The sequence below is a fragment of the Lissotriton helveticus genome, chromosome 8, assembly GCF_964261635.1.
Source record: "Lissotriton helveticus chromosome 8, aLisHel1.1, whole genome shotgun sequence".
Taxonomy (NCBI): domain Eukaryota; kingdom Metazoa; phylum Chordata; class Amphibia; order Caudata; family Salamandridae; genus Lissotriton; species Lissotriton helveticus.
The window spans coordinates 1391755063-1391769356 of record NC_136069.1 but is presented as its reverse complement, the minus strand read 5'-3'; the positions used below and the strand labels follow the sequence as shown (position 1 = coordinate 1391769356).

The 14294-nt window shown below is 44.5% G+C and overlaps 1 long non-coding RNA gene across 1 annotated transcript; it reads left to right on the top strand.

Annotated features, from left to right (window-relative positions):
• Positions 1–11824: 11824 nt before the first annotated feature.
• LOC144771982 (uncharacterized) lies at positions 11825–12789 on the top strand. The gene is made up of 3 exons (XR_013599576.1): positions 11825–11913; positions 12002–12106; positions 12543–12789. It is a non-coding gene; the product is annotated as an uncharacterized LOC144771982 (long non-coding RNA).
• The last annotated feature ends 1505 nt before the right edge of the window (positions 12790–14294 follow it).

Here is a 14294-nt window from a genome sequence, read left to right as displayed (position 1 = left end):
CTTTAATAGGAAGGGCACAACATCACTTTACGGAGCGCACTGGATCAAATGAAATCACAAAATGGGAACAATTTACAACCACCATGTCGAATTATGCAACAAAGCCAAATGCATATGCAAAGCTCAGCAACATGGACAAACTATCTCGAGAGCACAGAGAAAAAATTAAGGAAACAAAAAACTCGAATTACCTTTTAACTCCCCTACCAGAAACTTCTTCACTCACCTCTGTTAAGATAAAAACTCAGGGCCATATTTACAATGAAAGTGACTCAGTGCCTGATGCAAAACATTTCGCTGCGCTGCACTGAGTCATTTTCAAAGAACATGGATGTGACATATTTACAACAATAGGTTGCATCCCTGTGCTTTCCACTGCGCTGGCGCACAATCGGCTGCCATGCGCCAGAGCAGGCACACTTGCACCATGGTGCAAGGATGACTGCATCGTGGGGATATTGTTTTGTTGCAGAAAGGGACACCTTCCTGCACAAAAACAATAAATTGAGATGATTTCCTCTTTCCATCTGTGCTATAAAATGCAGCATGCATTGAAAGAGGAAAAAAAGAGTAAAAATGTGAACATTTGTTCTTGTTGTGCCTCGCTCCGCCACCTCTGGCATGGCATAGCATTCTGACGTATTTCCAGGTTTACGATTTCTCGTAAATCTGGAAATGCATCAGAACACATGGGTGTTGTGTGGAAACACCCACAGCAACACCTATGTCATGCCCCTTACACACAAAGTGTTGCATGAGAAGGGGCGATATTTACAAGCACATATAATGCTACACAGAATGGCTTTTTGTGTACTTGTAAATATCGGGTAGCAGGTTACGCCACTGGTGCGCCAGTCAACGTGACGCACCAGCGGTGTAAGGGGCTTGTAAATAAGCCCCTTAGTACTGAGTGCTGTAAAGCTAAGTGGAATAGACTGCACCTTTTCTATCCAAGCCATTTTTTCAAGATGTTAGGTAAAGCTGTTGTATTACAAAATATCAAGAAATATTTGATCAAATTCAGAAACTATCCCCAAAAAATTGATTACCTTAATAGTGTGATCCTACATTTCAAAGGAGGAAAGAATAATATTGTCAGCAAAATGTTATATCTGTAACAAAAATAAACAAACACTAAAAAGTTCCACTACATAAAACACACTAAACATAACAAAAATATTGAGAACCACAAATGCCACTTTCCTTTCTACGACAATAACAATAGAGAAGAATCATTATACATGCTACAGCAAAAACGTACTCATACTTACAAGGAGAAGCACATGGCTGAAGGATGGCATGGTGAAATAATGATCTCCACTATTCACACAAATGTATACAATCTATGTAGAATAATAGAACACCAACATAGCCTTTAGCGTACACATTCACCAACTAAACAAAGTGCAAGAAACCAAGAACTATGAAACATAATCAAATCCGACACCAACAATTAGAATTCATGTTGGAGCTGATGTCCTTGGCTTGGAGTGTATTTAAAAAGTGGGACATGTACTATTAAGTTTTACAGCTTACACAGCACTAGACAGACTGATACAGACATTCACTTAGTTTAGTCACTAACCCATGCATTCAGTAAGACACATTTAATCACTCACTTATACAGTCAGTCATTCTTCAATACGCCTTGGCCAATATATATATAAAACTTATTTAAACTTTACAAAAACACACCGTCACTAGATGATGTAATCAGTGATGTCATCAGTGATGTCATTTGAGATGTCATCAGTGATGGCATAAGTGATGTCACTGACCATGTCATGAATGATGTAATATGTGACATCATCAGCAGTGCATTGCGGGGGCGCGAGTTATACTTAGCTCAACTAACTATAACGGCGGAATTTCTATGGTTGAGTATGAATGAAATGTCCAACTAACTATAACGTCCCTGAAACCCATGCTTTTTTTCAGTAAATTTCCAAGGTTTTTTAAATGCTAATTTGTAACCATAATGTCCCTGGAACCTATGTTTTTTTCAGTGAATTGCAAAGGTTTTTTAAATGCTAATTTCTAATTATAATCTTCATTAAACCTATGGTTTTTTCAGTGATTTTAAATTATCGTTACATTCTCAACCTAGTAAAAACAGCCGATATCCCCAGTTTTCCAGCAATAGCTTCCGCCCAAAAAAATTGCCACAAATGAGAGCAACAACTAACGGTAATAATATGCAGAGTAGGCGTTCCCATGCAGAAATACCACAAAAACACCACTTCCTGATATTTTCAACGAGCAGCCAAAATTGGGGTGCGATCCAAAAACAGACAATAAGCCACGTTAGCAGTAGGAATCTAACATTTACCTATTACTGGTGTAAACCAAGACGAATACCTACAGTGTGAATGGGAGCCCAGCCCAGAATCACATCTGAAGAACAACACATGTCGTAAAGTTACTGATCATGCTGCTCCGAAACCCATGAAGGCCACATCACCCACTTCCACCAGCCTCAGGACGTCCCCCCCGGACCACTCCCCTCCCAACTATCACCGAGGCTGCGCAGAACAGAACAGCGGACCATCCAAAAACAGCATGGTCCATCAGCCACACAATACTTGAATGCTGGCAGATGTGGCAACCAAGCATGTGTGACGAACGCAAGTCATCCATCAATAATAATGCACACAATACCAAGTGTAGCAGTGATGTGCTGGACAGACCTCACTATGCGGAGCACAAACCTCTCCATGTGACAATATACTGCTGGTCCTTGTAGTGTTGTGGACAATAGACGCAACCATGTTACCTCAGGCAGTGGGGAAGATCTTGGTCATGTAGCTGTGTTGTCCCCCCTGTAAGCGGAAACGCAGTGGGCTGGTCCAACATACACCACTCCAGCGTAGAAGTGTGAATAAATAGGCTGGGGCTCTGGGCATGGTTCACTTGTGTGAAGGCCAATGCCTCTGCCAGAGCGGTGGCCCTCACCCTGCCATGTGGCTGCCGCCATGACCACAGACGTCCTCGACACAGGCCCCCTGCGATCCCAGCACCACAGCACCACAGACTTATGTCTGTACAGGATATTGCCTTTGATATATACTGCTGACAGCAGGCCTCACAATTCCGATGGAGTGGCGATTGCAGATGAAGCAGTCCAGTACGCAAGACACATTGCTCCCAATGCGGCCCCCCTGGGCCACGCATCATCGCAGGGTGCGTACATGCTGAGCGCCAAAGGTACCACTAACTCAGTGCACCACAAGTCAATGCCACGTGGATTTATTAAGGCATAATTCAGTAGACAAAAGACATTTCTCCCAGTGCGGCCTGCCCGGGCCACGCATCATCGCAGGGTGCACACATGCTGAGTGCTTCAGGTGCCACTAACTCACTGTTTGATAAGTTATCACCACGTGGACTTATTAAGGCCGAATTCAGTAGCCAAAGACATTGCTCCCAGTGCGGCCCGCCCGGACCACACATCATCGCAGGGTGCGCACATACTGAGGGTTTCAGGTGCTATTAACTCACTGCACCATAAGTCATCGCCATGTGGACTTATTAAGGCAGAATTCAGTAGGCAAAAGGCATCGCTCCTTGTGCAGCCTGCCCAGACCACGCACAATTGCAGGTTGCACACAAGCTGGTTGCTTCAGGTGCCACTAACTCAGTGCACCACTTATCGCTGGCTGCCCACACGCTGAATTGCCAATACCTGTGCAGCTCAACTCAACACCACGTGGCTGTGGGCCCTTGCTGACTGCTGCCTCCTGCCTCACTGCGGTCATCAGGGCTCACAATTAAAATTGAGTCTTCATTCATTAATTACAGAGTGCAGTAGGCAACTAAGTATAACGTCCCTCAAATCTACACAATACCCTTTTAGTATCCTTGCTTCAAGAACTTGTTTTATAACAGTTATAGCTTTACTACAATGACCAAATTCATCTTGCAAGTCCAAACGAACACTGAATGGCAGTCTACACTGTGGACAGCAGGGCTCACAATTCAGAACGAGTCGCGATTGCAGATGACTCAGTCCAGTAGGCAAGAGACATTGCATCATCGCTGGCTGTGCATACGCTGAGCGCCATACCTACCACGAACTCTACGCAGCTCAAGTCAATGCCGCGTGGCTGTGGGCCCTTCCTGACCGCTGCCTTCAGCCTACACTGTGCTCAGCAGGGCTCACAATTCAAATTCAGTTTTCATTAATTAATTTCAGAGTCCAGTAGGCAACTATCTACAACGTCCTTAATCCTACACAATATCCTTTTAGTATCCTTGCTTCAAGAACTTGTTTTATATCAGTTAGAGCTTTACTACAATGACCAAAATCATCTTCAAAGTCCAAACGAACACTGAATGGCAGTCTACACTGCGGACAGCAGGGCTCACAATTCGGATTGAGTCGTGATTGCAGATGACTCAATTCAAATTCAGTCTTCATTTATTCATTTAAGAGTGCAGTAGGCAACTAACTGTAAAGTCCCTGAAACCTACATATTTCAACAGCCTATTCCAAACATGTTTCATCTTTTGTTCCATACACCTACACTGCGGTCAGCAGAGCTCTCAATTTGAATTCAGTTTTAAGTTATTTATTGCAGAGAGAATTGTACCCTATGTCCTCTAATTTTGTCAAGAGGAAGTGACTAAAAGCATTTCACGATGTCTGTGCTGACTACTGCCTTCGATCTACACTGCATATAGCAGGGCTCAAAATTCACATTGAGTCGCGATTGCAGATAACGCAGTCCTGTAGGCAACAGACATTGCTCCCAGTGCGGCTTGCCCGCACCACGCATCATCGCTGGCTGCGCAGACGCTAAATGCTTCTGATGCCCCTATCTCAGTGCAGCACAACTCATGGACCCTTTATGATGCAATATTTTGTGTATGATTTCACATCTGCTGGCCCTACCTCAGTGTACCACAAGTCATGGACTCTTTACAATAGAATCTTTTGTGTATTGGTTCACATCTGGTGCCCCTATCTTAGTGCAGACAAATCATTGACCCTTTATGATTGAATCTCTCTGTCTGATCCAATGATGCCAGCACCAACAATTCCGGGAGGGTTGGCTTACACTCATCCCACACGCATCCAGCACAGACGTCACTGGACATGTGACCCTGGTAATAAAAAGGAGTTGAGCGCACGTGCCCATTCCCAGTTCCGCTATCTGTGCCCATGTGTTCATTATGTTTGTAACATGCTGTGCCTGCGCCCTACCACATTACATTGTGCTCTGGACAGCCTATGCAACATTCTTACCATTAACAGTGGGGGAAAACGTTGGTTATGTAACTTTGTCTCGGTCATTGTACAAGTACGTATGTAGAGACTGGATCATTAGAGTACTGCAAGGAGAGTGTATATTGAATTTATAAGTGCAAGGGAATTGGCGGAATGATTGCACAAATGTTGACGCAGCCTAACTCCGACAACGAGCTTGTCTCTAATTGGCTGCTCTCCATGTGCCAAAAACTGAAACTTGAACTTTCCATGGCCCTGTATTGCTACAGCTGCAACACTCCACTAAATGTGCAATAAACATATATATCCACACAGATGTGTCATGTCCACCATCTTTCTTGTGTGCAACTATGGATGAATGCAGGGTCAGTGATTCTCCTTACCTTCCATGTTGGCCATGTTGTGAAACTTGGCTCACAGAGTCACACATTGACGCTTGCGACCATGGTGATGGCAGCACTACAACACAGACATCTGCCGTATCAGTTGATTCCTCATACAGCTTACAACAGAGCCACCCCCATAGCTCCAGAGTCATTCTTTGCAGCCTCACGCAGGACTGGCATACTACAGCCCAGCCAACTCTGCTAACGCTTACAGGGAAGGACAACAACGCTACATGGCCCAGATTTTCATTGTAGTGATCTACTGGTCACACGTCTAGTTGTCAGTATGCCACAGTCACTCTCTCGTGGCTGGTATACACCCACACCACACCCATCCAGCTCAGGCGTCACAGGACACATGACACAACCAATAAAAAAGACCAGGAGCACATGCTCTACGCCATTTTAGAGTTGATCGCACAGCATGCACTGCGGCCAACTGAGGCACACCGCCACAGTGAAGGCCCGTCCCGGTGGTCCGGACACCTCATGTTTGTGTGCCCTGCTGAACTGCAGTGTAGTCCTGAGCCATGGAACAGTGGGAGACTACTGCCACGTGCATGGCCTCACTGGTCACTGAGTTAGTGGCACTGCAAGAACTGAGCGGGTGTGCAACCTGCTATGATTATGGGTGCACTAGAATGTCCTCTGCCATAGCAAAATCAAGACGCAGCACCAAATGTAAGACTTGTTGGCTTGCGGAGTGGGGCTTCATGAGGTGGAGGGTGCCCTGGCCGCAAAAAGGAGAGCAGTGAGGCCTGGATGCACAGTGTCGGGCGGGTACCTCTGGGCGGCAGTAGTGGATGTGGTGCAGCAGCCTGGATGCACAAAGGCGGCACAGTGATTTAGATATACGTAGTCATATATACTCTGCTATTTCTTATTCTGTTCTATGTTTCAGATGTGGGAGCTTGAGGGCTACACTAGGTCCCGGCATGTGGTTGGAGACACAGCGGTGGCGTAAAGGTGAGCTCAGAGTGTTTTTTTCCACAGTGTGCACACTCACTGTCTCTTCCTTTCTCTCCCTCACACTCTTTCTCTCTCTCTTCCTCTCACACTGTTTCTCGCTTTCTCTCTCTCTTCCTCGTTCCCTCTCTCTATTTCTCTCTCTCTTTCTCTCTCTCTCTCTCACTCTTCCTCTGTTTATCTCTTTCTCTTTCTCACACTCTTTTGCTCTTTCTCTCTCTCTACTTCTCACTGTTTCTCTCTCTATTCGTCTTTCTCACTGTTTCTCTCTTTCTCTCTGTCTTCCTCTCACGTTCTTGGTTTTCTCTCTTTCTTCCTCTCACTCTCACTGTTTCTTTCTTTCTTGCTCTCTTCTTCTCACCCTTTCTTTCTATTTTCCTCTCTCTTCCCACACTATTTCTCTCTTTCTCTTTCTTGCTCTCTCTCTCTCACTCTTCCTCTGTTTCTATCTTCCTCTTTCTCACACTCTTTTGCTCTTTCCCTCTCTCTTCCTCTCTCTCCCTGTTTCTCTCTCTCTTCGTCTTTCTCACTCTTTCTCTGTCTTCCTCTCACTCTTTCTTTCTTTTTCTCTCTCTCTTCATCTCACTCTCACTGTTTCTCTCTTTCTCTCTGTCTTCCTCTCACTCCTCCTTTCTTTTTCTCTCTGTCTTCCTCTCACTCTTTCATTCTCTCTCTCTTCCTCTCTCCTTTTATGGACGCATGATGCACAATCTTATCTTGCTTTTTATCTAACAGGCTGTGATTCACAAACTGATGCCCCCCAACATGGAACTCCCACCACTCAGTGCCACCAGAGCTTAACGCGTGTGGAACCTGCGATGATGCGTGGCCATCCTGACAATCAACACCCACTCTGAATTGTGCGCTCTCCTTTACTGCGAGTACGCAACATCTGAGAAGGTTGCTTTGCACATGGTGGACCCTCTTACACATACGCCGGTGGCTGAAGGTGAGCAGAGAGGCTTCTTTCCGCAGCAGTGGGCAGTCACCTCTTGGTGGTAGGAGTGGACAGTGTGCAGCAGCCTGGGCGCTCAAGCGCGCACAGACACCTCCGAGCAGTGGCAGTGGATGGGGTACAGCAGCCTGAGTGTGCATCGGTGAAAAAGAGAATTACGCATGTGCAGTTGTATGTACTCTGCAATTACTAATTCTATACTATCTTTTAGATGACTAAACTTGAGGGTGCACTATGTCCCGGCATGTGGTTGGAGAAACACCGGTGGCAAAAAGGTGAGCTGCGAAGATTTTTTCCAGTGTCAACACTCCCTCTCCCTCTCCATCTCTTCCTTTCTCTCTCTCTCACACTTTCTCTGTCTCTTTCTCTCTCTCTCTCTCTCTCTCTCTCTCTCTCTCTCTCTCTCTCTCTCTCTCATTCTTTCTTTCTCTCCCTCTCTCTCACTCTTTCTCTCTCTCTCTTCTTCTCTCTCACACTGTTTCTCTCTCTCTTCCTCTCACTCACACTGCTTCTCACTTTCTCTCTTCCTTTTATCTCACTCTTTTTCTTTTTATCTCTCACTCTTTCTCTCTTTCTGTATTCCCCTCTATCACTCTTTCTCTCTCTCTTCCTCTCTCTCACTCTTTATCTCACTCTTCCTCTCTCTCACTGTTTCTCTCTCTCTTCCTCTCTCTTACACTGTTTCTTTCTTTCTCTCTTCCTTGTATCTCACTCTTCCTCTCTTTCTCTTTCTCTGACTCTCTCTTCCCCCTCTTCTTCTCCCTCACTCTTTCTCTCTCTTCCTCTCTCTCACTCTTTCTCTTCCTCTCTCCCACTCTTTCTCTCTCTCTCACTTTCTCTCTCTCTTCTTCTCTCTCACACTGTTTCTCTCTTACTTGCATCTCACTCGTTCTCTCTTTCTCTCTCTCAATCTTTTTCTCTCCCTATTCCTCTCTCTAACTCTTTCTCCCTTTCTCTGTCTTCCTCTCTCTCTCACTCTTTCTTTCTCTCATTCTTCCTCTCTTTCTCTTTCTCCTTTGCTGGACGCATGATGCACAATCTTATCTTTCTTTTTTTCTTGCTGGCTGTGATTCACAAATGGTCCCGCATTGACATGCCACGGCTGTACATAGTTTTATTTGTTGTTGTTTTGTTTTAATAAAATGTTTTAAATGTAAATTCATACATCACTATGGGCCAGATGTACCGCTGATTGAGAGCGTGCATGTGATTGTCCTGAGGCAGAAGCCAGGACTGGTATGTTGTAACAGTAATTCTCGCCGCATTTTAAAATACACTGCATTATTGTTTTGTTTTTGCACAGAACTGTGTATTTTAGCCTTGTGACTATCAGAAAACATTCAGCTACTTAGCGCTTACCTGTTTCTGCCCCTTAGCCCCACTGCAGCTGATTATACCCTGCCGGGGGTTTGACTCGTTTTCTTGGCGCCCGCCATCTTGGGGGTGAATTGGGCGAGCGGTCTAGTGCTCGGCCCCTCCCGCACCAGCAACTATAAAAGCCTTCATTTCCACTCGCACCGCTGATTGAGAGCGTGCGTGTGATTGTCCTGAGGCTAAAGCCGGGACTGGTATGTTGTAACAGTAATTCTCACCGCATTTTAAAATACACTGTATTATTGTTTTGTTTTTCCACAGAACTGTGTATTTTAGCCTTGTGACTATTAGAAAACATTCAGCTACTTAGTGCTTACCTGCTTCTGCCCCTTAGCCCCACCGCAGCTGATTAGACGCTGCCGGGGGTTTGACTCATTTTCTTGGCACCCGCCATCTTGGGGGTGAATTGGGCGAGCGGTCTAGTGCTCGGCCCCTCCCGCACCAGCAACTATAAAAGCCTTCATTTACACTCGCACCGCTGATTGAGAGCGTGCATGTGATTGTCCTGAGGCGGAAGCCGGGACTGGTATGTTGTAAAAGTAATTCTCGCCGCATTTTAAAATACACTGCATTATTGTTTCGTTTTTGCACAGAACTGTGTATTTTAGCCTTGTGACTATCAGAAAACATTCAGCTACTTAGCGCTTACCTGCTTCTGCCCCTTATCCCCACCGCAGCTGATTAGACGCTGCCAGGGGTTTGAATCGTTTTCTTGGCGCCCGCCATCTTGGGGGTGAATTGGGCGAGCGGTCTAGTGCTCGGCCCCTCCCACACCAGCAACTATAAAATGCCCCCCTATAGGGAGCACAGCGGATGGGCGCAGCGGGCGTGCCGCAGGCGCGCCAAAGGCAAGCCCGTCTGCACCCGTCCGCGCCAGACCGGGCCCAGGGCCCGGTAATGCTGGTCAAACGCTATCATACTCGCCAAACTCCCTAAAAAAACTACAAACCTGGCATTTGTTATCCTCCCCTGGCGCTGTGTGGCGGATTAATTCCACTGGTATTGCTCGCGGGGCTTCCATCGTCTCCTAGAGCCCCAAGCACGGCGCAGGGCCTGCAAGGAGTGTGACAACCCTCCGTGTGCTGTATCTGAACACACGTTCTTTGGTAAAGCACCACTCAGACATCTTTATACTCCTCACTACAGAAACACCTGATATATTGCTACTCACAGAGACTTGGCTTACCACCAATTCCCAGACATATGCAAGAGAGGTGCACAAAGAAGCAAGGGCACTGCAGAAAGAGAAAAACAGAGGCGAAGAAAGACGCAAGAGGGGTACAGAAAGAAGTAAAAGAGGTGCAGAAAGAGGCATGAGATGTGCAGAAAGAAGAAACAGAGCTGCACAAAGAGGGAAGAAGGGTGCAGAAAGAGGCAAGAGTGGTGCAGAAAGAGGCAAGAAAAGTGCAAAAAGAAGGAACCGATGTGCAGAAAGAGGCAAGAGAGGTACAGAAACAGGCACTAGAGGTGTCGAAAGAGGGAACAGGGAAGCAGAAAGAATCAAGAGGGGTGCAGAAAGAGGGACATGAGGTGCAGAGAGGTGCATAAGCAGGCAATAGAAGTGCAGACAGAGGCAAGAGAAATGCTGAAAGAAGCAACAGAGGTATAGAAAGAAGCAACAGAAGTAATTAAAGAGACAAAATAGTTGCAGAAAGGAACAAAAGAGGTGCAGAAAGAGGCACATGAGGTGCAGAAAGAGGCACAAGAGGTGCAGAAAGAGGCAAGAGAAGTACAAAAAGAGGCACGTGAGGTACAGAAACAGGCAAGAGGGGTGCAGAAACAGGCAAGAGGGGTGCGAAAGAAGCAACGGAAATCCAGAAAGAGGCAAGGGAAGTGCAGAAAGAGGCAAGGAAAGTATAGAAATAGGCAAGAAAGGTGCAGAAACAGGCAAGAAAGGTGCAGAAAGATGGAAGAGGAAGGCAGAAAGGGAGAAGAGGGGTGCAAAAAGAAGCAATACCAGTAGAGAAAGAAGCAAGCGAGGTGCAGAAAGAGGCAAGAGAAGTGCAGAAAGAGGCAAGAGAGGTGCAGAAACAGGCAAGAGAGGTGCCAAAACAGGCGAGAGCAGTGCAGAAAGAGGCAAGAGAAGTGCTGAAAGAAGCAACAGAGGTGTAGAAAGAATAAAGAGAAGTAATGTAAGAGATAAGAGAGTTGCAGAAAGAAATAAGTCTAAATGAACGAGAGACACCCTGTAAACCAACAGGAACTGGGTAGCAAAAGCGTAACAAACAGGTTTCCTATTGGTATTTTTTGTTATATTTTGGACTTCATCTAGTAAGCACAATGTTGTTGTTTTATAAGTAGAACCACTGTATTCTATTTATTTATATTAAAAACAAATGAGTTTTTAAAATTATTTTCACCAATACATCTATTACAAGATGGCGGAACCCGTTTCCTTGAATATGGTGTTGGACAGGTATACCAACACGTGCATGTCACGTGGTGGGAATAGCGTACAACGTAAAAACGCTGTTTCCAATGTCGGCCAGTCGTTTTATTCCTGTGAGTCCGGTTGTCTTTCCGCAAAAGCCGCAGCGCACCCCAGGTGAGCAAGCATTGCGCTTCGGTTTCTAAATAGTATAACTTGGTAAAGCCTAAGGAGGGAAAGCGGATTTCTAATATTGGTCCAGCGATGGGACTATCGAAGCGACTTTCAGCGCACATAGGATGTGTATTTATTAATTGAAACCGAAAAGGTGTGGCAGCATGGATATAAATTAAACCGTAAAATTGGGAGTTAACTGCTCAAACTGCTAACTGCTAACTGCTCAAATTATACTGAGTCTTAATACTCAAACGAGCATTAAAAGAAGCCAAAGTAAAATCTGTAAAATAGCTGTCACTATTAATAATCTAACAAATGATGGGAAGGCGCGGGATAACGGAGACAATAAAGGTTATTTAATGTGTGTCCAGAGATTAAAATACGCTGACAAATGAATAAATACGGTGTATGAACAAAGGGGCAAAATACAAATATTAAACAAGAAAAAGACAAGCCAAAGGTAAGCGCCTTTTTACTCACGAATTAGAGGCAGAATAACAGGACAAAGGGACAATACAATATGATTAAAACTTTACATTATTCCATAGAAAACAGAATAACACTCAGGGAAATACAGCGACCTGTAAACCAAAAGTGAATACCAGGAGCTGCAAAATTGAATGGAACATAAGTAATTTTGATAAGAATAAAGGGTGAGTCTTGTAGTTAAAATCTAAAGAAATAATTCTCCTTGTGTGTAAGTGATTAATTAAGGACAATATTAATTATCATTTTTTGGCCCTACCATAGACTGACTCTGAAAATATCGTCTACCACGTAACCAAGATAAACAGACCATCACAACGAAGAATAAACATTGGTCTTTAAAGGTATGAAACCTATACAAACAGAATAGATACATTTTCGGTTTCGAATTAAGAAAATGAGCCGAATTGTAAAATCAGACCCTGAATGATTATGGATAACGGGGTTTGTGAATCATGCATAAGGCATAAGATAATAAGTGGGACCACAAATTGCACGCACCTGAACAGAAGGGTGGGTGTGATTAGGGGTATGGAAATGCACTGAATATTATGATAAAGCCTGTATTTATACAAGGTTTTTATACTTGTTTTTTATCCACAGATTGTTGTGTTTTAATTGTGTCCTGAGGAAGGTGGGGCTATTTGCCGGTCTACCAAAACGCGTCGACTAAAAGGACCTCTGGTTTTAAAAAAAAAAAAAAAATTGTGTGATAATTGATTGCTGAATATATTGTGTGATAATACTGTGAAATTACAACAATGATAAATGTTTTTATGAATAATTGTATATGAGCATCAGGCATTGTATTAATAACCCTTCAATGGGTGGGAAGAGGAAACAATAGAGAATGTATGCTTGTTATCCCGAGGGAGAATAAAGTAATAGATGTATTGGTGAAAATAATTTTAAAAACTCATTTTGTTTTTAATATAAATAAATAAAATACAGTGACTTTTTTCAAAAATTTCAGTGCCTTTGTGGTTCTACTTATAAAACAACAACATTGTGCTTACTAGATGAAGTCCAAAATATAACAAAAAATACCAATAGGAAACCTGTTTGTTACGCAGAAAGAAATAAGACATGCAGAAAAAAGCAAAAGAGGTGCAGAAAGAGGCACATGAGGTGTAGAAAGAGGCAAGAGAGGTGAAGAAAGTGGCAAGAGAGGTGCAGAAAGAAGCAATAGGGATGCAGAAATAGGCTAGAGAGTGCAGAAAGAGGCAACAGGTTTGCATGCAAAAGAGGTGCAGAAAGAGGGAACAGGGGTACAGACAGAGGCAAGAGAGGTGCAGAAAGCGGGAAGAGGGGTGTGGAAAGATGAAATGGAGTGCAGAAATGTGCAAGAGATGGGCACAAAGAATCAAGAGCAGTGCAGAAAGAAAATAAAGAGGTGCAAAAAGACACAATAGGGGTGCTGACAGAGGCAAAAGAGGTACAGAAAGAGGAAAGAAGGGTGCAGAAAGAGGCAAGGGGGTGCATAAAGAGGCAAGAGAGCTTCACAAAGAGGCAGGAAGGGTACAGAAAGAGGCAAGAGGGGTACAGAAAGAAGTAAGATAGATGCAGAAAGAAGCAAGAGAAGTGCAGAAAGAAGCAATAGAGGTGCAGAAAGAAGCAAGAGCGGTGCAGAAAGAGGCAAGAAAAGTGCAGTAGGAAGGAACAAATGTGCATAAAGAGGCAAGAGAGGTACAGAAGCAGGCATTAGAGGTGCAGAAAGAGGCCAGAGAAGTGCTGAAAGAAGCAACAGAGGTGTAGAAAGAAGCAAGAAAAGTGATGAAGGAGCCAAAATAGTTGCAGAAAAAAAGAGAGCTGCAGAAAAAAGCAAAAGAGGCATGGGGGTGCAGAAAGAGTCAGGAAAAGTGCAAAAAGAGGCAAGGGAGGTGCAGAAACAGGCAACAGAGGTATAGAAAAAAGCAAGAGAAGTGATGAAAGAGATGAAATAGTTGAAGAAAAAAGCAAGCGAGCTGCAGAAAAAAGCAAAAGAGGTGCGGAAAGAGGCACATGAGGTGTGGAAAGAGGCAAGAGAGGTGCAGAAAGAGGCAAGAGAGGTACAAAAAGAGACAAGTGAGGTGCAGAAACAGCCAAGGGGGTACAGAAAAAAGCAACATAAATCTAGAAAGAGGCATGGGAAGTGCAGAAAGAGGCAAGAAAAGTGCAGGAAGAAGCAAGTGAGGTGCAGAAAGAGGCAAGAGAAGTGCAGAAAGATGCAAGAGAAGTGAAAAAGAGGCAAGAGATGCAGCAGGAGGGAAGAGGGTGCAGAAAGAGGCAAGAGAAGTACAGAAAGAATCAACAGAGGCGCAGAAACAGGCAAGAGAGGTACAGAAGAAGAAGCAAGAGAGGTGCAGAAAGAAGGAA